This window comes from Podarcis bocagei (genome assembly GCF_964188305.1).
Source record: "Podarcis bocagei genome assembly, chromosome: 15".
NCBI lineage: Eukaryota > Metazoa > Chordata > Lepidosauria > Squamata > Lacertidae > Podarcis > Podarcis bocagei.
Window position 1 is genome coordinate 38,781,896 of NC_138141.1, and position 23,720 is coordinate 38,805,615.

Below are 23,720 nucleotides of genomic sequence, written 5' to 3' on the forward strand. Positions count from 1 at the left end.
ATCTTGCAACGCTTCACTTTTGAATCTTGCTTTTCAGGGCTCCCCCTCCTACACCCCCCCCCCCATTTCAGTGCAGGCTTTTTGTTCAAGTGCCTGGGTTTTAACTCTAGTAAACAGGACCTATTTTTGGAAGCTTGTTTATGGGCCTCGGGTGACTCAGATGCGGCTGAAGAATGTGTCACTGATGGCGAGGTCACCATACATGTAATTTCTTGGCCCATAAATAGATATTGATCCAAAGAGCTGGTGACACCATTTTTGCATTGTAATATATTAGGGAGGGAGAACTGCAGGCCATGGGCATGTCCTCTGTCGCCCTTCATGTTTCTGCCTGGCCCCTCGCAAACCCCCCAAAGCCTCAATCAATTTGGTATAGTGCCATCCCTGCTGTCAGCTGCAGGAAGAGGTGTTTTATTTATTTATTTTTAAATACTTTATGTACAGTATTGCCCTTCAACCTACTAGATTTCAAGATGATTTACAAAGGTATTAGGGCATGACAATTCAACAGTGCACATCACAAACAATACTATCAGTGGATAAAATATATATAAAAAAATAACAATATCAGCCAGCCAAATCTCAATAAAAATGTGCTCTTTTTTTGTCTGGGGCCTAAAGATTAACAATGTAGGTACCCCACAGATTTCCTTGGGGAGGATATTTATTAACTTGGGTGCCCTGGCTGAACTGTACTCTCTGACACTGAAACCTGTCTTATATTGGATGAGAGGCATACATGGAGAAAGGCTGTCAGTCATTATAAAGAAGAGCACAATAGCACCTGTATGTTTAGATGAAGCCACTTCCGGGCCTGCCCCAGGAGGTGGGGTTGCGGGCATCACGCCCTTCCCCACGTGAGCGGGGGCTGGTCTCAGCCCCCGCGAGAGCAGGGGAATCCCATCCGGCCACGCCTCCCGGCCAGCCAATCGGCTGGCTGGAGGGGGCGTGGCTTGCCCTATTTAGGGCCGGAGCGGAGGGGGCTCGCCCTCTCTTCTCCGGCTAGCCCCACGTTTCCCCACCCTCCCTCCCTTTAGTTGGGCTTTAGGTAGGTCTGACTTTGCTATGGGCTTCGGCCTGTCGCCGCAAGGGGCATGGTAGGAATTTTTCCCAATTGGCAATTTCCAGCCTTTTGGTTTTTCGCCTACCTCGTAGCAACTCGTCACAACTCTTCGGCATTGGCGGTAGGCATTGGTAAGAAGGGGTTAAGAGGATGTGTGGGGGGGAGGAACGCCATCACCTCCCCCCAGTGAACGAAGGGTGGTCCGTTAAAGGACTCCGGGGGGCGTGGCCCTGTCCGAAGCCTATGGAGGTGTGGGCCAAAGGCACGCCCCAGAGCGGTGACCCGGGGGAGTTCTTAGCCGACGTGCCTCAGCGGGAGACTCCCCCGATCAGTGTTAACCCTTCACCGTGTCTCCAGCAAATGGGCTGGAGCCGGATAGTCGTTAGGACCAATGCCTAAGCCAATGCCTCTCATTCCTGAATTCAATAAAGTTGTGGCCTAATTCGCCCAATTAACCTTAATTATGGTGTCTCGTGTGTTTATTTATCTTGGTGGGGGGCGGGAACTCGCCACGCAAAATACATTTTGTGTGTGCACAAGGCTTCGGTGCTTCACATTATCTCACTAATCCTTGCAACAATCTTGGAGGGAGGGCCTTTGCTATTGCAGTATTAAAAATGGTGGGCTTCGTCTGAGAGAGAGTGGTTTCTTGGAAGACAGTACAGCAAGTAATAATACTCCTGTGAGATTGGGGAATCAGGACCTCATCTTTTAACCACTACTACACTAAGGTAAGGCTTTCCTTCACGGAAATAATTATGATGTCATTTCGGGGGAGAACGTGAGTTTTTTCCTGAGTAGAGTTAGTTTAATTGGGGAGGCTGGTACACCTCCTTTGAGCTCGCAGCATTATAATTATGGAGACGGGCTAAATGTTAATGCCCATCATAAAGAATGTGCTGCTCTGAATGTCTGTTACTGATAATTATTTCCGATGAATAAACCAAAAGGACAAGTATGTGCGAAGTTCATATTGCAGCTTTCAGGTTTTATTATATGCTTCTCCTGAAGGGGCAATCATTGTGGTGCACCAGCTGGTTGTTTCTGTGGCCCGACACTCCCAGGAGATAGTTGATGATAATGCAAACTTGAACTAGCAGAAGTGCCAAGGTGTTTGTGGGTGTATTTATAGATACATTGTTTATCAGGTGAAGCAACCCTCCGCAAGGGGAGGGGGACTTAGCAGCTCTGCACAGAGCCATGAGCTCGCGGAAGGCGACCAACATCCTTTGTGCTTTCCCATTAACACAGTGGGGTGTTGAGCTCCAGGTGGTGCCCTGCCTATTTCTGCTTAAAAGTGAGGAAAGCAGGGACAAGTATGCATGCTGAAAACAGAAAGGATCTATTGGCTACCAAGATCTGCTGGTGAGAAGACTATTCCCTGCAGGGTTAAACTACATGTGCAATGTGGCATTGGGGAGGTTCTCTTTTTGTATGAGCCGTGCAAAGCCCCTTTTCTTAGGGTGGCGGGTCATAGTTCCTTTGGACCCTCCCTGTTTCCTTTCCTTTCACATGTGAATTCTCTTCCCCAGCACACACACACCCAGGTCCATCATTGCCCCCAAAACACTAGTATTTTCAGTGTGAGTACTCATAAAACCTGCACCTGCCATCTTTGAAAAAGAATTCTCCCTCCTCTCACTGGAGGGAATGCCTCTTCTTAGACAAGGCCTTCTGCAACACCTGCTTGCTGGCAGCATTTTTTATTTATATACAGATGTAATTCATAGAGTTAATTAGCAGAGTAAAATTCATTACAAATTTATCAGCCAAGCTCTCTTTAATCAGGTGACAGCCCTATTCAAAAACCGGGTTTTAGAGCATTCTGAGCCAGGATTATTTGTGCTCTGACATGACATCAGATAGAAGGGGTTGGAAGGGATTTACATTCAACAGTACTCAGCACAGCCTTATGGCCTGGTCACTTAACCCTTTGTGGCATTGTATTTTTAGTGGGCCATGCTGGTTGTGGTCTGATAGCTCCACCCTACCTGCTGTGTGACAATAACTTGGTGGTGTTTTGGATCTATAATTTTAACAAAGGCATCATTACTCATGCCAAGCTTTAAGAGTTGCTTATGGGTTCAGTTGTTTTCTATTCCAAATAGCCAAAAAAATTCATCAGAGTATATGGGGGAAGGAAGGTTGACTGCTGGCATTTGTGAACCTTTCTGAGATCTACAGATCGGCATACAAATTTAGTAAATAAATAAAAATCTATGCAGCTATACAATTCTCTTACTACCGCAGAGCAAAAAACCTGGCTGTTGCTCGTTGCCAAGATTTTCCCAGATCAGGTCCTCTGATGCTTTTAGGGGAGACACATTGATGCAGTGTTTGGGAGAACAAGTCCCATAGATGTGATCATAGGTTTGTATAATTTATGTATTTATTTATGTTGTCAATTATGTACCCCACTTTTTATGCTAAGGGCATACTCAGGATGGCATACAGCATATAAAAGTAGGGGAATTGCAGTTCTGAAAAGAGCAGCAAGTTATTCACAGTAGCTGTGAGAAAGCACAATAAAATACACCAGGAACAGGGAAAGGGGGGGCATTCTCTAGGGGGCTCTGGTTAAAGAATGTTCACCAAAATAAAACTCTCTTAAGAGCCTTCTTAAAAAGGGTAGATAAACCTGGTTTTTGATGCTATTACATAATTTAGGCAGCACAATAAAAAACCCTCTTATCCCCATCTGCATCTTGGCTGGTGGTGGGGTGGGGTATAAGGAGGAAAGAGACCAAGAAGGACCTAAAACTAACTGAGTGAAGATGTTGAGCAGGAAAGAGACTATTCCTGATAATTGGTTGTGGTGTTTTAGAGTGTTCAAACAAGTCACTTCTCTCTCACACACAAGGATATGTTAGCCATTTGTCTAGTTACCTTTTAATTTGTGGGAAAGTGTGTGGTTTTTTTGTGTGGTTTTGCTCATCTCCACTTAAAACCAATGACAGCTAATTTTTGTCTGGCATAATCACGTGTATGTACTAAGTAGAACAGTATTAATGAAATAGTATCTTTACTTAATTTATGTATGGCTGGAACATGGATTATGCAATTTGAGCAGAAAATTGGATAGGTTTATATTGTTTTGCTTTGTTTTTGTGATAAAGAACTTCGCAGACAGAAAATTACTCCCTGTTAAATTTTTCAGGTTTTAACCAAAGATACGGTATGTCTTAGGTATATATGTTCTTTCTTCTATTTGCATCTTATTATGGATTACTGCTGCGTGCACTTGGCAGACCCACTTTAACTCCAGCGTTAGATTTGCCCATTTATTTCTCTCTGCAGTTTAAGAAACCTTTTCCACGTAAGGCAAGTGATCTAATAATAGGCCATACTGTGGGAATATTTGGCTGCCAGCAGTTCATAAAATCTGGATTCGTTTACTCCAATGGGTCTCCACTGGCCCCTCCTTGGCTCCCGAGGAGCTGATTGTGTCAGAGGAAGAAGAAAAAGGCAGCGAGAGATTAAATGCACCATGATTGTAGATGCAAAGTGAATCAACACAAACTAGGCAGTCACTTATTTTTATTATTTTGGTTTGGTTTCTGGCGCTCTGGAATTTGACCTTGTCTCTTAAAGCTGTGAGTTCCTGACTATCAGTCACGCCTGAGACATTGTCAGGCTGAGCCGCTCCTTTCTGAGGAAGAGCGTTCCCACCACTGATGTGACCTTGTGACACTCGTGCTGAAGGTTGAGCATTCCCCAGGATGCTGGTGGTCTTTCCACACAGGGAATTTCAAGGGGAGGGCGTTAAGGCTCACATTGATTCTTTTAAGTGCTCTTTCATTCATCTCTTTTTACCTTTCCTGTGGCTCAGCTATTATTAGGAGGCTCTTGTTTTTGTTTCCATTGGTTAAGTATAGTGAAACCATCCCCACTACCTTAATCTAAAATATATGAGTGGCAGTGAGAGGTGATATAATTGCTTTTGCTCTCATTAATGTTCTAAATTTTCTCTCTTGTTCATGTGTCCTTGTAATCTCCAAAGAGTAAAAATTAACCTTTGCATTTCTCTCTGAAATCTTAGAATTCTGCTGCCAAGAGGATAGTCTGTCACACCAGTAATAGTTCCAATGAAAATTTGTCTTCCTGCTGTTTTCTTTTTCTTTTTTCTAAATTATCCTAAGAGCAGCCTGTGTTTCTCAGCTGTGACACCTAAACGTCTCCTCGCTTTGACCCTGTGCATTTTCCCTGATTGCAGGAGAGGAATAGGGAATCGCCTCTCTTGAACACTGATCCTTCCTAATTAGTAAATGTGGTGGTTATTTGGCCGCAACAGCTGTCTTTGACATAAGGCTCCAGCAAGTTCCAGCTGTATTAGACGTCTTGCTTCAAGCAACTGCTGTTGAATGTGAGAGCTGCACAGAAGTACTGCTGATCTGCTCACTATCTGACCTCACCAGTGCATTGTTCTCATACCTGTTAAGCCATTCGTTTTAAAGATCAAGAGGCTCCCTAATTATGGTCCTGGATCCATTGCTGCAATGCAACGTAAGTTCAGATGGCAGCAGTTGCAAAGCATTTCCAAGACTGTATGACTGCAGGCCGTACATGGGATTTTGTATCTGAAATCGTCCAGCTCTGGAGTAGTCTTACAATTTGATCCTGCCGAATGTATAAAATGGCTTCAAGTCTAAGGAGTGTACTGAGATTTACTTAACATCAAAAATGAGATTTGCTGTAGTAAGCATGAAGACTGCCTGTTAGCACATCTTGCTTTTGTTCTGTTTCCTTGTGACTTTTTGGCTTACCAGATAGTTTATTTTGTTATAACTTTAAATAAATAAATAAATAAGATTAATTATGACATATATTTTGGCTTTTCTTGCACCATGCTGCTCATGGAGTTCCCAAGCCGCCTTTCCATCCTAGCACTGACCGGATCCAGACCTGCTTAGCTTCAGAAATTTTGCTGCATCATGTGCCTTTACCCTCAGGCTAGAAATATGGTTATGGAAAACAGATGTGTGTCGAATAAGCACTTTAAATGGTGTACCAGCTTTTAGTTTCATTGATAGGCAGCTCTCCATACCTTTTTAATCAAGTGCGTTTAAATCTGCTCAAGGGATGGACAATTTTGTCAATTTATGCATTTCTGTGTGCACATATTATGCACAATTTTATAAGTAGTCCCCTCCCCTAATATTATAATGCATTTTTGTGAATTATTTTCACTGATATACATATTTTTATATACACAATGCCTTTTTGTACTCTTTTTTTATTTATTTATTTTTTTGGCTGGAGAGCCGTAGCACAGAATTTGGAGAAGAGTGAATTTAGCAGAATATAGCTACATTTTGGTTCATGAATTTATTGGTTTGGGAAGCATGAATTTGTTTGGGAAGCAAACAGAACAAGTTTCTCCCCCATCTTTATTCTGCTGCATAAAGGTAAAGGGACCCCTGACCATTATACTGCTGCACAGAGATTGGTAATTTCAAGCCACGATTAGTACAGCAAAACTTGTCGCTTTAGCCTCCCACCCACCTACCCTGATGTGCTTATTTGACTTTCGATAGTTGAATTTGTGGGTTATCCCAGAACATGTGTACCTTTCTTCACTACAATTTGTGGGTTATCCCAGAACATGTGTACCTTTCTTCACTACAACATTTTATATCTGCTAAAACGATTACAGATTTTTTAAAAGACTCCCCTGTCAACTGTGGAGTGTTGTTGAGGGAAAGGCAGCTCTTAATTCTCTCTACTTCCCCTCGACTTTACTCCCTTCTGTGAGAAATGGCCTACTTAGTTGAGGTTCTTTTGATGCAGTTGGGCGAGGTCAGGTCAGGTCAAAACACTCGCAGTGCAAGAAATGCTGGAAACAGCTTTCTGCAGGATCTGAACTGTTTCCAGGCTGTTTTTTAAAAATGGTCTGTCTGTATACGTTAGTGTCTAAGTGGTGTGTGCGTGTGCGTGCATAAAATACATGTCCTGCTCTTCAAAAATATTTTCTCCCACAATGGCGTATTTAAAAGTAAAATTAATAAAAACGCCACAACATTAAAGCTCCAAAATAAAGGCATAGAGAAGCAGCAGAAAACAAAATTCAGAGGGAGTGAAACTATTAAAGGGTCGAACAGTGAACCTGCCCTCTTGGGGTTTTGTGTATGCAACCCCTGTGTAGAAAAGGCTGAACCTGAAGTTACTACTTGTTCATCTGATGTCTCCTGGATGGTGCTGCAGCTTAATGCCACTTCACTGCAATAGTCTTTTCTCATTATTAATACACATAGGGGTTTTAAAAGATACAGGAGGAATTGAGAGACCCTGTTGTTTCTCCTGGACCTCTCAGAGACTTTTGTTATTATCCACCATGATGTTATTCTAGTTGGATAACCTGTATTATATATTGTCTGTATTAGGCATTTGTGGCCAGTTCCAGAAGCTGGTCCTGAGGCATCACAGCTGGCTCCTTGGCATGTGTGGATTTTCAGAGGGTATTATCTTGTCCCTCATTCTCTTTAACATCTGCGTGAAACTACCCAGTCTACTTGTGATGTGTCAGACATTTGCTGGAGGACTGTGTGGTATGCAGGGAGTTGCACGCTTGTTGGATCCGCCGCAAGATTTTGTAAGCAAAACATTTGTTTAATGTTAATGACATTTTAACAATTAACTTGCAGAGGATTTGAGCGCTTGCAAAAGATTACCGTTGTGATTGGTCCAGAAAATCTTTTAAAGATTTGCCAGTGTTATCTTGGAAAGCACCATCAGTATGGGAATACTTCAGATGAAAGCAGAAACAAGCTTCAAGGTAGTATGTTTTAGGAGCTGTTTGGGCTTGAATTGAGAAGCTCTGGTTTTGTGCATGTCAACTGTGTGGTCAGCCACCTTGGCTACAGATGGGGTAGGTGTGGAGAACCTGTTGGTTCTTCAGATGTTGCTGAAATTCAGTTCCCATCTTTCGTGGCCATTCACCATTCCTCCTGTTTAGGCTGGGACTCTGCCTAAGCAATGATAGTCTTGCCTGAGTGTTGCCATGTTCTCCAGTTCTTATCTCTTGCTTCCCAGTTCCTGGCTCCTGGTTCCCACTTGGCAGCTGCCTGTGGCTCAAAGCAGTACAGTGGTACCTCAGGTTGCATACGCTTCAGGTTACATACGCTTCAGGTTACACACTCCACTAACCTAGAAATAGTGCTTCAGGTTAAGAACAGAAATCGGGCTCCGGCGGCAGTAGGAGGCCCCATTAGCTAAAGTGGTGCTTCAGGTTAAGAACAGTTTCAGGTTAAGTACGGACCTCCGGAATGAATTAAGTACTTAACCCGAGGTACCACTGTACTGAGGAGGACTGACACAGTGGTGGTTGGCCACTGAAAGAAGGTAGAGTTGCCAATCTCTCTGCCCATTGTTGCGATACACAGAAGGGGTATGTGTGGTTCAAATAAGCTTGGGCATCCCAGTAAAGGTGGAATGGTCACTTTCTCCCTGTTGATTGCCTTTAATGAAACAGCAGTTCTCTGGTTAAAGCTCTCCACTCCTCTCGCACCACCTGTGCCAAGAGCTACTAACCTCTGTAGCAAACAGTTCCCTGTCCCCTCTGCCCCATCTAAGCAAAATGATGGTGCTTGTGATAAAACACAATGGCAAGGTGTGTTTTATATCTCCCCTTGTCCCTTATCCACCACTGGTAGGATCACATGCGGTGACAAGGGCTTGTATTTCTTAGATGCAGCACAAGCTGGCCCCCCTCTCCCCCCCCCGGTAGCTGAATTTTAATCACTTAGATGCAGAGCCTTGATAGACTGAATCAATTTAATTTCTGTTGCTTGGGACTGGAAAGAACGGGATGGTGGCACGAGAGAAGGTCAAGGCAACTTACTGAGTAAACAGTTTGGTTTATAAATGTGTCCAAGAGATTCTGTCCCACCCCCAGTCCCCCCCACTCCCACCCCTCTCTTGGTTAATTTTTGTTCTTTCTTAAAAAGAAAGAAAGAAAGAAAGAAAGAAAGAAAGAAAGAAAGAAAGAAAGAAAATCTCATGCAGACAAAACAAACATGGCAATATCCCGAGGAACGCTCAAAGCCGGCGACATGGTTCTTTGCTGGAGGGGAAAGCTTATTAATCAAAGCACCAGCTCTGAAATGCTTGAAATGCCTTTTGAAGCAAAGGTCCTTCTCCCACTGGGGCCTATGGAGTCCTTTGATTTGCTCCCAAGGAGAGAGGCTCCTGTCCCTTTCTATAGGTGAGGGCTTTAAGGTGAAAATTTTGAAAGGTTTCCACACTTTATAAATATCACTTGAAAAATACTCATTCAAGTGCTTCGGAAAGGGTTTGGCCTAGCCAAAATTCCTATTATCTAATTGTTTACTATTGTGCTGGATAGATTCTGCTTGGCAGAAAGCATTTATATTGCATTTAAGGTCCTTCTATAAAAAAGAGAAAGGCTTTGTCCTCATAGCAACCTTGTGAGGAAAGTATCACATCCTCTTCCTAGTGAACAATCCAATGTACTGGACGTTCTTTCAGGATCTTTCAGGGCTGAGGAAGCTCAGTTTGATACCTCTGATTGGAAGAGGCCAAGGTGTTCTTACTTAGTTATTCAAACCCTGCATTTGGCAAATATAGTGGGGTTCAAACCTGGGCCTGGCAGAAATTTAGGACTGAGTGAAAATGGAGGAAGATGGGAGTTTTGCAAACACCTTGAAATGCTACAGAGAACACCCCTCCCTTTCTTTTTTTTAGAGGGCTCAAAAGGAGATGAAAGTGTGTGAAGTGGCTACGCTGCCCCTGTCCCTAATACATTGCCAAGCTCTGGCAGTAGTCACCGTGCTGGAGGTAGTAGCACACTGATGGAACTGGGGACAGAGCAATGGCTGCTGCAATGGAAGGCAGAACTCTTTGAGAAGTGGGTTGGTCAACTGTCTTAAAGAAGTGAAAACGGAAGAAAAGACTTCTGGGTGCATGGAGTAGGAGTATATCATGGCTGTGTGTGTACATAAATGTATGTCTTCATCACTAACAGTGTCTGACCGTAGAGGTCAAAATAACTGTATTCATTGTATAGTTGGAAATACCTGAGCAAAGAGAGGGAAGGTAACTTGACCACAGCATGTCCCGCAGGTCAAAGCTGGAATAGACTTGGCTTTGGAATCCAGCTTTCAATCTCATTCTGTCGTTGCATGGTTTTTTCCCCCTCTGGAACTTGTAAATGTCCAGATAAATGGAATAAATTCTATGCAAGTGATTTTTCTCCTTTTAAAAATGGTTATTTCACACCCAGTGTCTGTATCTGATCAGCAGAGTCACGCTTTGAACTGTTGGTTTGAGTCTTTACTGTGCAAAATTTATATGCAACAAGCACTCTAGTAAGATCTCTTAATGTTAGAAGGCCTGGGGAGGCAGCCATATGGATAGCCAAGCCAACCCAGTCCCCTTGCCCTCTGGTCCAGTCCTTTTCACCTCCAGTCTCTTTCCTACAGAGGCATTTCCTCCGCCCCCCGCCAGGTTTGGGCAGGCTGGTGCAATGTTTCAGCTTCCAGATTGCTGTAATCGCCCTGATCTGATGAGCTTTTAGAAGCCTGCCTAATTCTGAAAGGCATGTATAATAGAGGAGCAATGTGAATTAATAAAGCAAACTTGGCCAGCTTTACGGCAAATTTGGTAGCCTGCCATAACCATCAGCCCCATATGTGCAGTTGTAAATAACTACTATGGTTGAATTTCTTTCAAGTTGCCCATAATGATCATAATTATACATAATGAAAGGAAGATTACCCTTCCATATAACCTTAGCCAGAAAGAAATATGGATCCTTTGCCGTTCATATCCAGGTGGATGTGCTGTGTTGCCTGAGAGCTAGCACGAAGCCCTGTCTTAGATCTCAGGCTTGCTAAACTACACCCTCTTTAATTGATGTACACATGAACTAGTTAACTCTTGTGAGTGTTGGCTATCTAGAAAGGAAAACTATATTTTGTATGGGTGAGACGGGTTGGCTTTAAACAGGATCCAATCCTTATTTCATGTGATCATTGCCTTTGGCTGCACTCTCTTGCTTGGGAGTAAAAGAGCAAAGAGTCTTGTGACACCTTAAAGACCTAACAAATGATGGTGTAAGGTGTCATAGGAGTTTTTGTTGGTTTTGCTGTGGAAGCCTAACGTGATTACGTCTTTGAAATTTGAATGGGAACATATCTGTCAATCCTGGACCTCTTTACACAAACAAAGGCATATGAGCGATGATTTGTGAATCACTGCCTTAATTCCGTATTGTTCATGCATATATCATATGCTGATTCTTGTGTGCTGTATGCTTTTAATTTTGGTTTCTTGACAGTAATAATATTGATTGATTGATACTACTACATGCAGTTGTGCACTCCTTCCCTTTTCCCATAAAGAGGGTCTCCAGTAAAGTCATCTGATGACATCTTAGAATTCTTTCCCTGCTTTCTAAGCATACCATAGCCTTCCTCTTGATCATACTAAGTGGAGGATCCAGGAAGCAGTGAAGGGACCCTAGGCTGACACCATGCCAGGTACTCATTGAGGCCCCTGCAGTTGCACACTGCCCAACCCCTGAACCTGTGACCCTCCAGATGCTTCTGAACTGTAACTCCCATTCATAGGAACAAGCACGAGGGGTATATTCCCCTGCTCACTAAAGCAAACAAAAATGAAGGTCCATTCAGGGGAAGAAACCAGTTTCTCCTGCTCTCAGCTTGCTGTATGATGGAACAAGAATAAATGAATACTAGGTTTGGTTAAATAGAAGTAATTTCTAGTATGTATGTAGCTTCAGGTAGAGATGATGGACAAGGTCTACTTTGCCCAGTCCAAAATTAATTTTAAAAATAAAACACCCGATTAAGAATATGTCTGAAACACTAACCAGCTTTCTTTGGATTTAGGACAAGGTAAGTATCCCAGACCCCAGTTTTCCTCACCGTACTCATTGGAAGTACATCAAGGCCTAGCCAAGGGAGATAGTGTAGATGACACCATGTGAAATAGAAGGGAATGGAGTAAGCTTGGAGTCCTTTTAGCCCCAACATCTTTGGGTATCATAGCAGACCCTGAAGCTTCAGGGACGTCCAAAGCCATTTTATTCCTTTTATCAGGCCTATTTTGGAACCAGTTCACCCAAGCTCTCAACTGGGTGCAGTGCAACTAGACCCAGCACGCAGTCCCTGCTCTGATGGAACAGGGTGCGGAGAACCATTGTGGTGCCCTAGATCAGCATTTCTCAACTGGGGGCCATACGGCCCCCAGGATATTCCAGGGGGACCACAGTTGAAAATCGCATAAATGGGGGGCCAAGGCACAAGACTAGGGGGACCGCAGAGGGAAGTGAGAAGTGAAGAAAACAGAGAAGTGACTGAGAAAAGAAAACAGAAAAAAGAGAAGAAAAGAGAAAAGTAGAGTGAACAGAGAACTGACCGTGCTTCCCAGTGGATGGATCACCACGCGAACTTTGCGGCAACGTCTCTTCCTCTTCCTTCTCCCTTCCACTTCCACACTCCACTGCTACATGCACCAAGTTGTCTGCGTCTTGTTTGTCAAGGGCAAGGTGTGTGGCTGCAGCAGTGTTTGTGTGTTCTATTTACAAACAAAACATTTAAATAGCTAGCTTTCTACTGGTAGGAGGGGGGGCATAGGGAGGAAACAAGGGCGGAAGGGGGCCACAATCAGGAAAAGGTTGAGAAACAATGCGGTGGATTAACAGTGAGGATGTGGGAAAACCTGATTCAGATCTGTGCTCAAGTCTCAGTGAGTCGCTTTTTCTTGTATCAGCATAATGTACTTCAGAGGAGGTTTGTGAGATATATATATATATTTGCATATATGAGGGGAAATCTCTCTCTCTCTCTCTCTCTCTCTCTCTCTCTCTCACACACACACACACACACACACACTTCAAATTAGATAATGGCCCAGCAGAGAACTAAATTTGGCCAGACCCCTGCTCTATAAAGTACTTAGCATAACAGTAACTCCTGCCTTATTCTTCTATAATGGGCCTTGAGAGATTTTTCCTGCCAGTAGCAGTTGGCGCTGTGGGACAGAAAATTGAAGTGGCTGCTCTTGATGCAGGTCAGTTTCAGAACAAACCGGGCTATTTATAATGTTGGCTGAGTGCCATCGTGTTGTTTTTAATGAATGGCCAACACCGTAGACACTTGCATTTTGTATTCTCTGCTGCTTGTGTGAGGATGCTACGCCAAGAGTAATGAGGCTCTCTTAATATACGCCCCACGTCAGTTTTTAACAAGAATGTGTTTTGCGGAGAATGTCTCCTTTGCCTCTGAGATTGGCATGGTGAGCTTGTAGGTTCTGTCTCCAATGTGGATTACCTTGGAGCAACTCTGGTAGGAGAGAACTCCTAGTTCCTGTCCAGCTGAAGGGCTGTGCTTGGCTTCTTGCTCATCTCTCCCCCTCCACTTCTTATGGCATGTGATGCAGAAATGCCCAGCGAGTGCGTGGGTGGCCTTCCTGCTCTGTTGCTGTCAGCTAGAACAAGGTGTAATATAAACACTTGTTTAATTGCCACATGTCTCTTTCAGGCGAGTCTTCCAATTTAGAGACAGAAGGTAACATCAGAGACCTGGTTTGTTTTGCTAGCAATTAAACAACAGCAGAAAGAAGGTGAAAAGGCAGGGGAAGCGAATGTTATGCAAAACAGGCATGCGATCAAATTAATGTATGCAAAAGTTTGTTTTTAATGAGAAGCTTCACTTGTCATTTGTTTTGCTGTGCGGCACTCACACGCTTGCTGAGGTCTTGCATCAGTGGTTGGGCTCGGAGGAACTTGCTTGAAGAACTGAATAATTTCTTTCCTGGATCAGGCCAGAGGTTGTTCCTTCCCAGCACTCTGTCTTCAACAGTGGTCAGTCAGTGGCTCTTGAGAAGCTCATAGGCTGGGCATGATGACTGTAGCCCACCCCTCTCTGGATCACCCTCAGAAATTGGTATCTGGAGACAAACTGCCTCTGAACATTGTAGGTCTATAGTTTTGTTCTCTTGGCTCAATAGTCCTCTTTGGCCTGGTCTACCTATGCAGAAGGAAGAGAGAAGCAGTAAAATCCTGAAGTGGCACAGCAGAATGAACCAATTCTGGCAGCAGGTTTTTTTGTGCAGTTTTGGGAACGGTGCAATTTTGGAATCTTTTGATTCTTGCCAGCTGTTACATACAGTTGTGTACAGTCTTTGCCTTCCTCCCCATCACATTTGCATTGACTCTTGGGTAAGCTCTGTAGAGACCTTGTGTTCTACTTGCCTGAGACCTAGATGGGGTTGTGCTACAGTTCAGTCTTTATGGATTTGGGTGATGCAGCTCCAGCAAGCATTTGGCCAGGGGGCAAAGGAGCTTGAATGACGCTGTGTGGGGGAAGAATGAATTGGTAACAAAGAAAGGGGGTTGCCCTTCCCACACACCATTCTCCCCATCATAATGGCCTTGTTTGGAGGGTTGAAGGGGCTGTGTGCCTTGGGCAGCCATGAGAGCTGCAGGTTGCCCACATCTGTGCTAGGTGGTCCAATGGAAATTGGCCAGAGGTCCACTAGCAGATGTCTACTTCCTGCCATCTCTCACTATATGTGTTATTCCAAGCCAGCCCAATCCTCCTGTATTCCCTCTTTATAATTATTTGCTAACCTTGTATTGTTTATAACATTCTTGAAATTAGTTTCACCCTCTAAATTTGTATACTTTGGGGACTGCAAACTTTTTAAGGTCACTATTTTGGAGATAAAAAAGGGTTTTCAGCCATTTTAAGGAAGTGATGAGGGAAGAATGTCTTTAGCCACTTTGAATCAAGAAGCGCTTGAAGGTTCCGTGCAAACGAACTGCAAGATGTCTTTATTTGAGCAGATGAAACGAGAAGTGTACAGCTCAGGAACTGTGGTAACCAGAGGCTGTCCTAGCCTTTGTGTTAACTGCTGTGTTAACTTTTTAAAGCTGTTTGTGAGATTCCAAGTGAAGGGGTGAAAACAAACGAACTTTCCCTTTTAACATTCAGCAAAGAGTTTTGCCGAATCACCTTGTCGGAAGCTGCTTGAAAGAGGAAAGAGCCATCTGCACCAAGTTTCTGTCCTTTTGCTCCTCGGATGATGCCATGTGTCCAATAGCAGCAGCTGTTGATATCGCCTAATGAGCCTTTAAGTCAGCTAGCTGCCTTGGCTTGTTTAGAGACACCCTCTTTTGTAGCAACCCAAGATGCTTCTGACTGAATGTACCCCAAAATGTCAGTTAAGGAGGAAAGAGGAAAGGGAGCGAGAGAGAAAGAGAACCCCAGAGGGAGTATGTGGTACAGTGGGCTGGAAAAAACGCTGTACATATGGTGGATCAGAAAGTGAGGGAAATTTTCCTTTGGTTCACTAACTCTGCTAGGTTGGGGGAATGATGACTTATCAGTGCACCAAATGTGTAAAGTTAAAAACTATTCTGAAAAGAAGTAATGCATGTAAGAAGAATCTGGATACAGTAATACCTCTGGTTGTGAACCGTCCTCCTTGCGAATGCTTTGTGTTTCGAGCTCCGCTAACCCGGAAGTTGCTTCTCCCGGTAGCGAACTTTGCCCCGGGATGCGAGCGGAAATCATGTGCCAGAGGCACGCGCAGCGGGAGGCCCATTCGCAAAAGCGCGCCTCAGGATAAGAACGGTTTCCGGTTACGAACGGACCTCTGGTGGGATTTAAGTTCGTAACTGGAGGTACCACTGTACATCTCTTCCAGCATCCCACATGCCACAGTGAGCCACCAGATAGATGCCTCCAGTGTTAGAAGTTAGTCAGGCACCATGTGCATTTTGTGACCAGCTGCAACCGTGTGGAGATCTGTGGGTGCCAGGTTGGCAATTGAGATCTCTATCTGGCAGGCCCCTCCAGCTTTCTTAAGCAGGTAAGCAGAAGAGCTTATTTACTACCTCTTCTCAGTCTGCTGCCTCTTCTCCCTCTGCCTACTCATCAGTGTCCCACCATCAGTGCCCTGGCTCTGAGCCCTCTTGCCTTGGGGAAGCGGCCCATGGGGGTCATTTAACCGACCCATGGACCCCCACCGCCCGCTCAGAGACCCCCGCTGCCCACTCGGTCAGATCCCATGCGCTGCGCTAAACTGGCGCAGAGCGGGGACCACCTTCCGCGACGCTGGCCGGCTTCCGATTGGCTGCAGGAAGCTCTTGCAGTCAATGGGAAGCTGTGCACACCTCCTCTGTGCCAGAAATAGCGTTTGCGTGTGCGTGCGTGCATGCACACACACTCGGGTCCACCGCTTCGTCTGCGGGACCATGAACCAGCCCACACCACAAAAACTTTGCTGACCCCTGCTCTAGGAAGTCCACAAGCAGGGCATGAAAGCAATAGCCCATGCTTTTGCCTCCAGCAGCCGGTGCTTGAAGACACGCTTCCTCTAAAGCAGGAGATTTCACATAGCTATCATAACAAATAGTTGTTGGTGGGCCTCTTTTCCTTCATGAATTTGCCTTAATCCCCTTCTAAGCCATCTAAACAAAAAGCCATTGTCATCATCTCTTGTGGCGGTGAATGCCATGCATGAATTATGCATCATGTTGGTCATTTGTTCTCTGTGTTATTATTTTTATAATTATATACATATATATCTGTGTGTTTAACGAGATGGCAGTTTAGAAATTCTAATAAATACCAAGAAGCACACTTTCTGATTTGTCCTGAATATGCAGCAAATCAGTTTCGATACGTTATGAATTCTAGTGCTATGCGAGAGGGAGAAAAACACCCACCCCTCTGCCCACTTTTCCCACAACACGCAGAATTTTATAAACGTCTGCCACGTCCCACCTTAGGTGCCTCCCCCCCCCCTTTCTAAACTAAGGAGCCCTAAACGCCGTAGCCATTCCTCATATAGTAGATGTCACTGTATTCTACTGTAATAGAATAATTAAATCATGCACTACTGGCATTGCACATTTTGTGGAACATAAATAAATGAAAGCATGCTTCAAGGATGTCTTGCATGCGCGGTACCTTTAAACAACAAACAAACAAACAAACAAACAAACAAACAAAAACAGCAAACCCTGCATAGGACGGCATAGCAGGATTTTTAGAAACCTGGCACTGGAGCAGAAGCTGCGTAAATAGCGTTTGTCCCTGCCTGCCCCTCCAGGCAACCTTGAAGCTTCTGCTGACACCTTCCCTCTTCTGATGTGTGGCAAAGTGGTAGAGATGGGTAGGTGAGGCTCACTGTTGTGGCTGCAGGTGGGATAACAAAAGCCCCTTATCTTAGATCTTCTTAACTTGGAGGCAGGAGGACTTAGTTTTGGATGAAGCTGAGGATGTGATTGAGAGAAACAGGTGTTTTTAAGAACATCTGTATAGCTTACTAAACTATATTTTATCATAGGGGGAATTTAGAGAAGGCAATTTGGGGGGGGGGAGCCTGGAGGATTATTATTATTTTAACGGCGACAGGATCTAAAATGGGTAGGAATTTGTAAAGAGGGTCATTCTACCCAGCACCAGATGGGGCTTATGTGGCCCTCCAGATGTTGTTGGACTCCTGGTTCTCACCAGCTCCTGTCAGCATGCTAAATGATAGGGATGATGGGAGTTGTAGATGGGCATCATCTGTAAGGCCACAGGTCCCTCGCCCCTGGGTTAATCCATCATTTGCTCCCAAATACTGTCAGCCACATACCTCTGGGCATTGGCAAGCAAAACACAAAGGTGATGGAACCGTGATATGGAGGTTCCATTTAATTGTCTTGACATTTACTTTTACAGCTATCTGAGAAAGTGTCACAGGACCAAGTTTGGGAAGATTTTTGGGTGCATGGTGTAATTTGCATGGCATTGCAGTGAATATAGGACAAAACAGTGGTTATCAGGTTTTATGCTTAGCTACGCACTACCGCCCACTCACATCCACCCCTTCTAGCCAGTTGGTTACTTGTAGTATTCAGGATCCCCACAGGCTGCATGGTCAGGCTCCAGGAGGGGACAACTGATGTTTGAATTCTCAGCTATGTTGGGTGCCTGTGGGTCAAGGACAATCATCTATTTGAAGAGCTGCCTGGTCCAAAACTGGTTTAAGGATGGAAAGGGAGGGGAGAGCAGGAGGGGGCCTTGAAGATGATAATAAGAACTTAACACCTGGGCAGGAGAGCAAGCAGGTACACAGGTCATAGTCTTCACCATGATGGTTAGACATAGTCTCTGTTTATTAAAATTATAGTAAATGTTTCTATGTACAGTATATATCTATACTTATACATTAGAACATATACATATGCAGATTTTATGTGGATCCATGTCCCCTTTTTTCTGTGATACATTTCCTCTTTTAGCCCTACCACTGTGTAAAAACATAACTATTCAGAGACGCTGCAAAAGTTGCCTGTGCGCATGAATACCTACATCAGAAAAAGCTTTGTTCCTTTGTTTCCTGCTGTATTAATGTTTATAGGGAGCTTAGATGTACAACAGGTGAGCCCTACAAAGGCTGTATAGCTTTGTTCCACCCCAACCCACAGTATAAAAGTGTTTATGTAAGCGGATCAATTCCATCTCTTTCCAGTCTACATGTCTACTAGTATTGTGTTTTAATTGCAAGGACTCACCTTCATTAAACCCTTGAAGCACTCCATAGAGAAGGTTTCCACTTGACATGAAACCAGACAGCTTTATTTCACATAATGTATAGAGTGTGAGGGACTGATCGCTTTTCTACACACAGTTCTCAGAAAGGATGTAATTTTACATTACGGAAACAATAATGGGTGGGTGAGTTGTTGATCGCTGGAGTTTGGAAGTTGATGCTGCTTTTCCAACCCATTGATATATAAATGTAAGGGGTGAAATGCCCTAATTTTCAGTTTTCTGAGTCTTTTGTCATTTGCCATCACAACCTTCATGCTCCCTGAACACTTTAATTTTTGGAGGGGTATTCAATCAGTTACTCTTTTAAGTGGGCTTAATTGTGTAAAGATTATAATGCATAAGAGAGCCGCCTATAATTAGAATGGGGGTGGTGCTATTAGACAGTGTTTTTAGTGGAGAAAATTATAGTCTTCATAAGCAGTTTAGAGAGTGGAAGCTGCATATATTAAGATGCAACAAGTGTCATGTTATCCAAATGTAGGATTGACTAATGCTCAGTTCAATTAATGCTTCTCGGTGTTGCACCTTTATCCTTAGTAGCTTTGTGTCGGGCTACTGATGCCCTTAAATAATGTGCAGAGATAGTGCAAGGGGTGGTGTACCTGCAATGCAAGCTGCCTGGACGGGTCCACTTAAACACACAGGGCAGCGCTCTCTCTCTCTCTCTCTCTCTCTCTCTCTCTCTCTCTCTCTCTCTCTCTCTCGCTGTGTGTGTGTGTGTGTGTGTGTGTGTGTGTGTGTGTGTGTGTGAGAGAGAGAGAGAGAGAGAGAGAGAGAGAGAGAGAGAGAGAGACTCTTTAAAGTAACATGTACACTGATGGCATTGTATCAATCATCATTCTCTAGCAATACTATTTTTTTTATGAGTAAATGAAGAAGATGTACCTTCACAATCTACTCCTACTTCTCCTTGGAAGACAACATTAGTCTTTCTCATAAAACTTTGAGAGCATGTCATGACTTGTGTAGCAGGTGCTTGTCTATTTGGATTTCAGAAATGGAATAAAAGGTGAGGTCTCTGTGGTGCTTCTCCTCTCACCTCCAGCTTAGGTTGAAGATGCCATATAAGTGGAACTCTTAACACAATTTTGGGTTCCAGCTAGCCATGTCCTCAAACGCCAGCATTTTGTACCTACTGACCATGCTCATTTCACACAGGATTGTCTCCCTGCAGCTTTAGGATATTTTTTTCTAAATGTATTGGGCTTCAAAAAAACTTGGGAGTGCCTCTAGGCCTGCTGATACCTTCCTTTTGTTCACGGGCAATTCTGTTCCGGCTACATAAGGATTCATACTCTGGTCATGAGTTCACTGTTAGTATGATGTGGCACTTGCTCCAAATGGCTAGAATGAAATAGCACTTACTGATTTGAAGCGTGGCTTTAGTGGTGGTGTTGCTGTGCTTCCTCTCTGTGCATAGAGAGCGTCTCTCAAACTGCCAAACACTTTCTGCTTAAACAGTCTTGAAGTGGAATTTGTCAGACAGTGTTTCCGCCCCACATGCCACTTCTGCACAATGGCCTGTATGAAATTTGGACCAGCGTCTGTTTACCCAAGATTGTCGCTGGGGCCTCAGGTAAGAAAGTAAACCACTTTGTCATCTTTAGTGTTGATTTCTGGAGCCTCCAGGGCTGTTCCCCATAAGTTCCGCCTAGCCCTATGGCTTGTGGTGACCTGATTGGGGCTTACTTTTATTACAGGCCTGCCAGATAGCTAGTTTTCCACTGAACAGAAGATCCACTGTGCTAGGTCAGACCAAAAGTCCATCCACTACAGCACATGTGGAGAACCTTTGACCCTCCAGTTGTTGCCAAAATATAACTCACTATCCCTGGCCATTGGATATGCTGGCTAAGACTGATGGGAGTTGTAGTTCAGCAACATCTGAAGGGTCATTGTTCCTGCAGTGGCCAAACAAGCCAAATAAATCTGGGAAGGCCTCAAACAGGGCATGCAGGCAGTAGCCCTTCCCTTCTCTTGCTCCTCAGCAAGTCTATCCAGTGATATTATATTGCCTCTATATATTGGGCCTGAACTTGCTGCTTGTCTGGGTGCCTCTCGGTGGCCTCATTTACATATCATGGTGAACCCTATTGCTTATCTGGACTGCACTAGCATGCAGGCTCCCAGAGAGGAGCTTGCATCCACTTTTCTCCTCATCTGTTCCTTTGGCGCAGTACAACACGGGAGCGGACAAACGCCGGCTCCCTCAACCTGCAAAGCGAGATGAACACCGCAACCACAGAGTCGTCCGCAACTGAACTTTACTGTCGGGGGTCCTTTACCTTTACCTTTTTGACCTTAGGACAGACATTGTCTGTAGTTCATGCTTAAGGAGGAGAGTCCTTTCCCACAATCCCAGGCTTGGATGACATGCTAAGGCAAACCATGGTAACAGGATGCTACTCAGCTGCCCCTCTTCTAGCACCAGGTCCTCTGCCTTTCCATTGGAGATGCAGGAAGCTGCCTTTAGGTTCTGTGGATTATTCTGTCCTAGGGATTGCAGGATTACTAGGAAATGTTCCTTATTCATTACTCTCCTGTTCCATCAGATCTCTCATCCCGGGTTCACAAAATGGGCTCCAGTTCTCAGTACCAGAATCATGGCCTTGCTTTTCATAGAATATTGGCCTAGGGCAGAGGTATTCTTTGCAGAAGAAGAGAATGAATACTGCCAGCCTGGATAGATGGACCACTGGTCTGGATCATTGGTTTATAGGATTATTATCTGTGATTTGTCTCAGCCTCAGCCCTCCTGTTTATCTCTTTCAGGTCAGGTGGAAGCTTTATCTCTTTGTTGGTGTTGCCTTGCTAACAATGAAGTGGTGCAAAATAAATGAATGGCGGGGGGGGGGAGCTCCTGCTTTTGCTGCCTCTGTGGGCAATTTATTAGGGACAATTAAAAGCTTTGAAAAAATCTTTCGTGATAAGAAAAGAAATGGAGGCCTTGAATGTGTGGGATAGTTTGGCAAGGGCCCAAAAGCCACTTGCATTGTGCATTTTTCAACTCTCTTCCTCCCTCCACTCCAACTCCTTGAAATAACATGACACTGGGGGAACATTGATTTCTGCTCTGAGTTGTTAATGAAAAATTCCTCGTTGGCTCCTAGTTTCTGAAACCCTTTGAGACCTGCTGCATTTTAGAGGCTTCAGGAGTAAACATGCCAACCAGTGTGATGTATGACTTTGTGTGAACTTTCTAGGGACAAAAAGCTTGCCTTTTTCATTGTTTGCAAAATGAAGAGCACCTCTTAGGTCGGCAGGTTTTTCCTCCCCACCCCTCTCCGCCTTTCTTGGTCAAATCTGGCTGATTGATCTTATGTAGGGGACTTTAGCAGCACAGGAGGAAGGAAAACTCACAGGGCTTGTTAAAGCTGGATGGGAAAATAAACTTTCGTGGTCTGGTAACAGGTTTAGAAATGTAGACCATACATGAAGAGTACAGTGTTCAAAAAGCAGCTTAGACTGCTGAGTCCCATTTACGAAATGTCCTCCACACATGCAGGATCACGTCCTTGTACACTTCGTTAATTAATCTGGGGAAACTTGGTTCCGTGCCCACAATTCTGAAAGGAATTAGTTGCAATTTTGCTCATGTGTTGAAAAGGTGGTGGTAGGGAAAATCTACCCTTTAATCACTCTGATTGTGGATAGTGCTTGATCATTAAAAGGTGTTAAGGGGATAACTAATCCACATTAAATGATCTTGAGTATATGTCTTATTAATTTCTAGTGAGATTTGGGTTCCAAAGTCTCTAAATTACTCTTGGGAGTTGTGCCCTGAAGTGCCATTTTAATGAAAGCCTGTTTGGAGTGATAGGGTTGGGGTTTTTTGGGTGAGTGCTTTTGCGCATGCTACCAGCAAAATCCAGGCGCAGCTTCGCTGGTGCAGCGCTTCATTCTAGGAAAGCAGACATGGGTTTTGAGTCTGCGAGGAACTCCTCCCCTAGGGTGGCCACTTACACATCCTAAGGGGTGTAAATTTATTTGCATGTGCTGATTTACATGCATAGATGCACAAATAGAATTAATTACTGTAATATAAATGGGAGCACCATATGTCTCACCACAGTGGGGAAGATTGTGGCCAGGTGATCCATGGGCCTGTTCAGACTGCTGTGTGGGTTCTAACTGTTGATGGGCAACTTCAAGACACCTCCTGGCCCTTCTTTTTTGTGGGTCTTTAACCAGACGTATACCAAACACAGTCCTTCAAATAGAGGACTTCCCTCTGTAAAGTAGGCCACATGACCACCCTGCCCTATTCTCTGCTTGGAGGCCTTTGGCTAGTGAGAGAATTGCACTCTGCACCGTCTGTTATTCTGTAGTTCCCAGAGTTGAGCCCCAGCATTGGAAGCATGCTGGGGCCGATCCTTCACACAAAGTGAGCCATACATCTTTGGCTTGCAGTCCTTGTTGTCTTAGTCAGGTGACCTGCCTTCAACTCATGCCAGTTTGACTTCACCCTTAAAAATATCTATCAAACAACCTTCACAGATAAGAAATAGTCTAGTCACTCTGGTTGTGGGTGGGATGCAGGTTGGGAGGTTAATAAAAGAATAGTTCTTGTCCTCTCGCTTTGTGTTTAAAAAGCAAAATCTATATGCCTGCTCAATATTTCAATTTCATTTTGTATCAAATATGTATAATATACCCCGCTCTGATATGAACTTCAGCCTCCTCTTCTCGATAAATGGCATTTCTACCCCCCCCCCCATCTGCCCTAGAGTATCAGGGTGAGATTGGCGGTGTCTTCCTTCTCCCCCTCCCCCATTCTCCATATGCAAATTGTACACAAATTGAAAATATGCAAATTAGCTGCAGCCCTACAGCTCATGATAGATTTCTGATGTGACCCTTGTTGTTAGATGGGCTACCCCCTTCCTGCCTTGGTTTCAGAGATACAGCAGGGCTCTGCAGCCAAAAAGGCAGCGCCCGCACAGATAAAAATGTATTTTATTACCTGCCCATCAATCACTAGCATTTGCAAATTCCCCATCAAGGTGCAGGTGGCAATTAATTGAAACTTCAAGCAAAGGTCGTTTCTGCTATGGAATTGACGC

General features: G+C 44.3%; 1 protein-coding gene and 1 long non-coding RNA gene across 38 annotated transcripts in view; both read left to right on the plus strand.

The window, feature by feature from the left end:
• Nucleotides 1-23,720, plus strand: part of MSI2 (musashi RNA binding protein 2) — a 430,429-nt gene that overhangs the window by 153,726 nt on the left and 252,983 nt on the right. The window contains exon 1 of one of the 37 annotated variants that reach the window (XM_081173082.1): nt 15,852-15,919. The exons of the other annotated variants lie outside the window; for them this stretch is intronic. The gene's annotated coding sequence lies outside the window, so the exon portion shown is untranslated. Of the gene's footprint in view, nt 1-15,851; nt 15,920-23,720 lie in introns of those variants that run through there. 37 annotated transcript variants of the gene reach the window in all.
• LOC308574534 lies at nt 806-1,524 on the plus strand. Its single transcript, XR_014002521.1, has 2 exons — nt 806-1,353; nt 1,396-1,524. It is a non-coding gene; the product is annotated as an uncharacterized lncRNA (long non-coding RNA).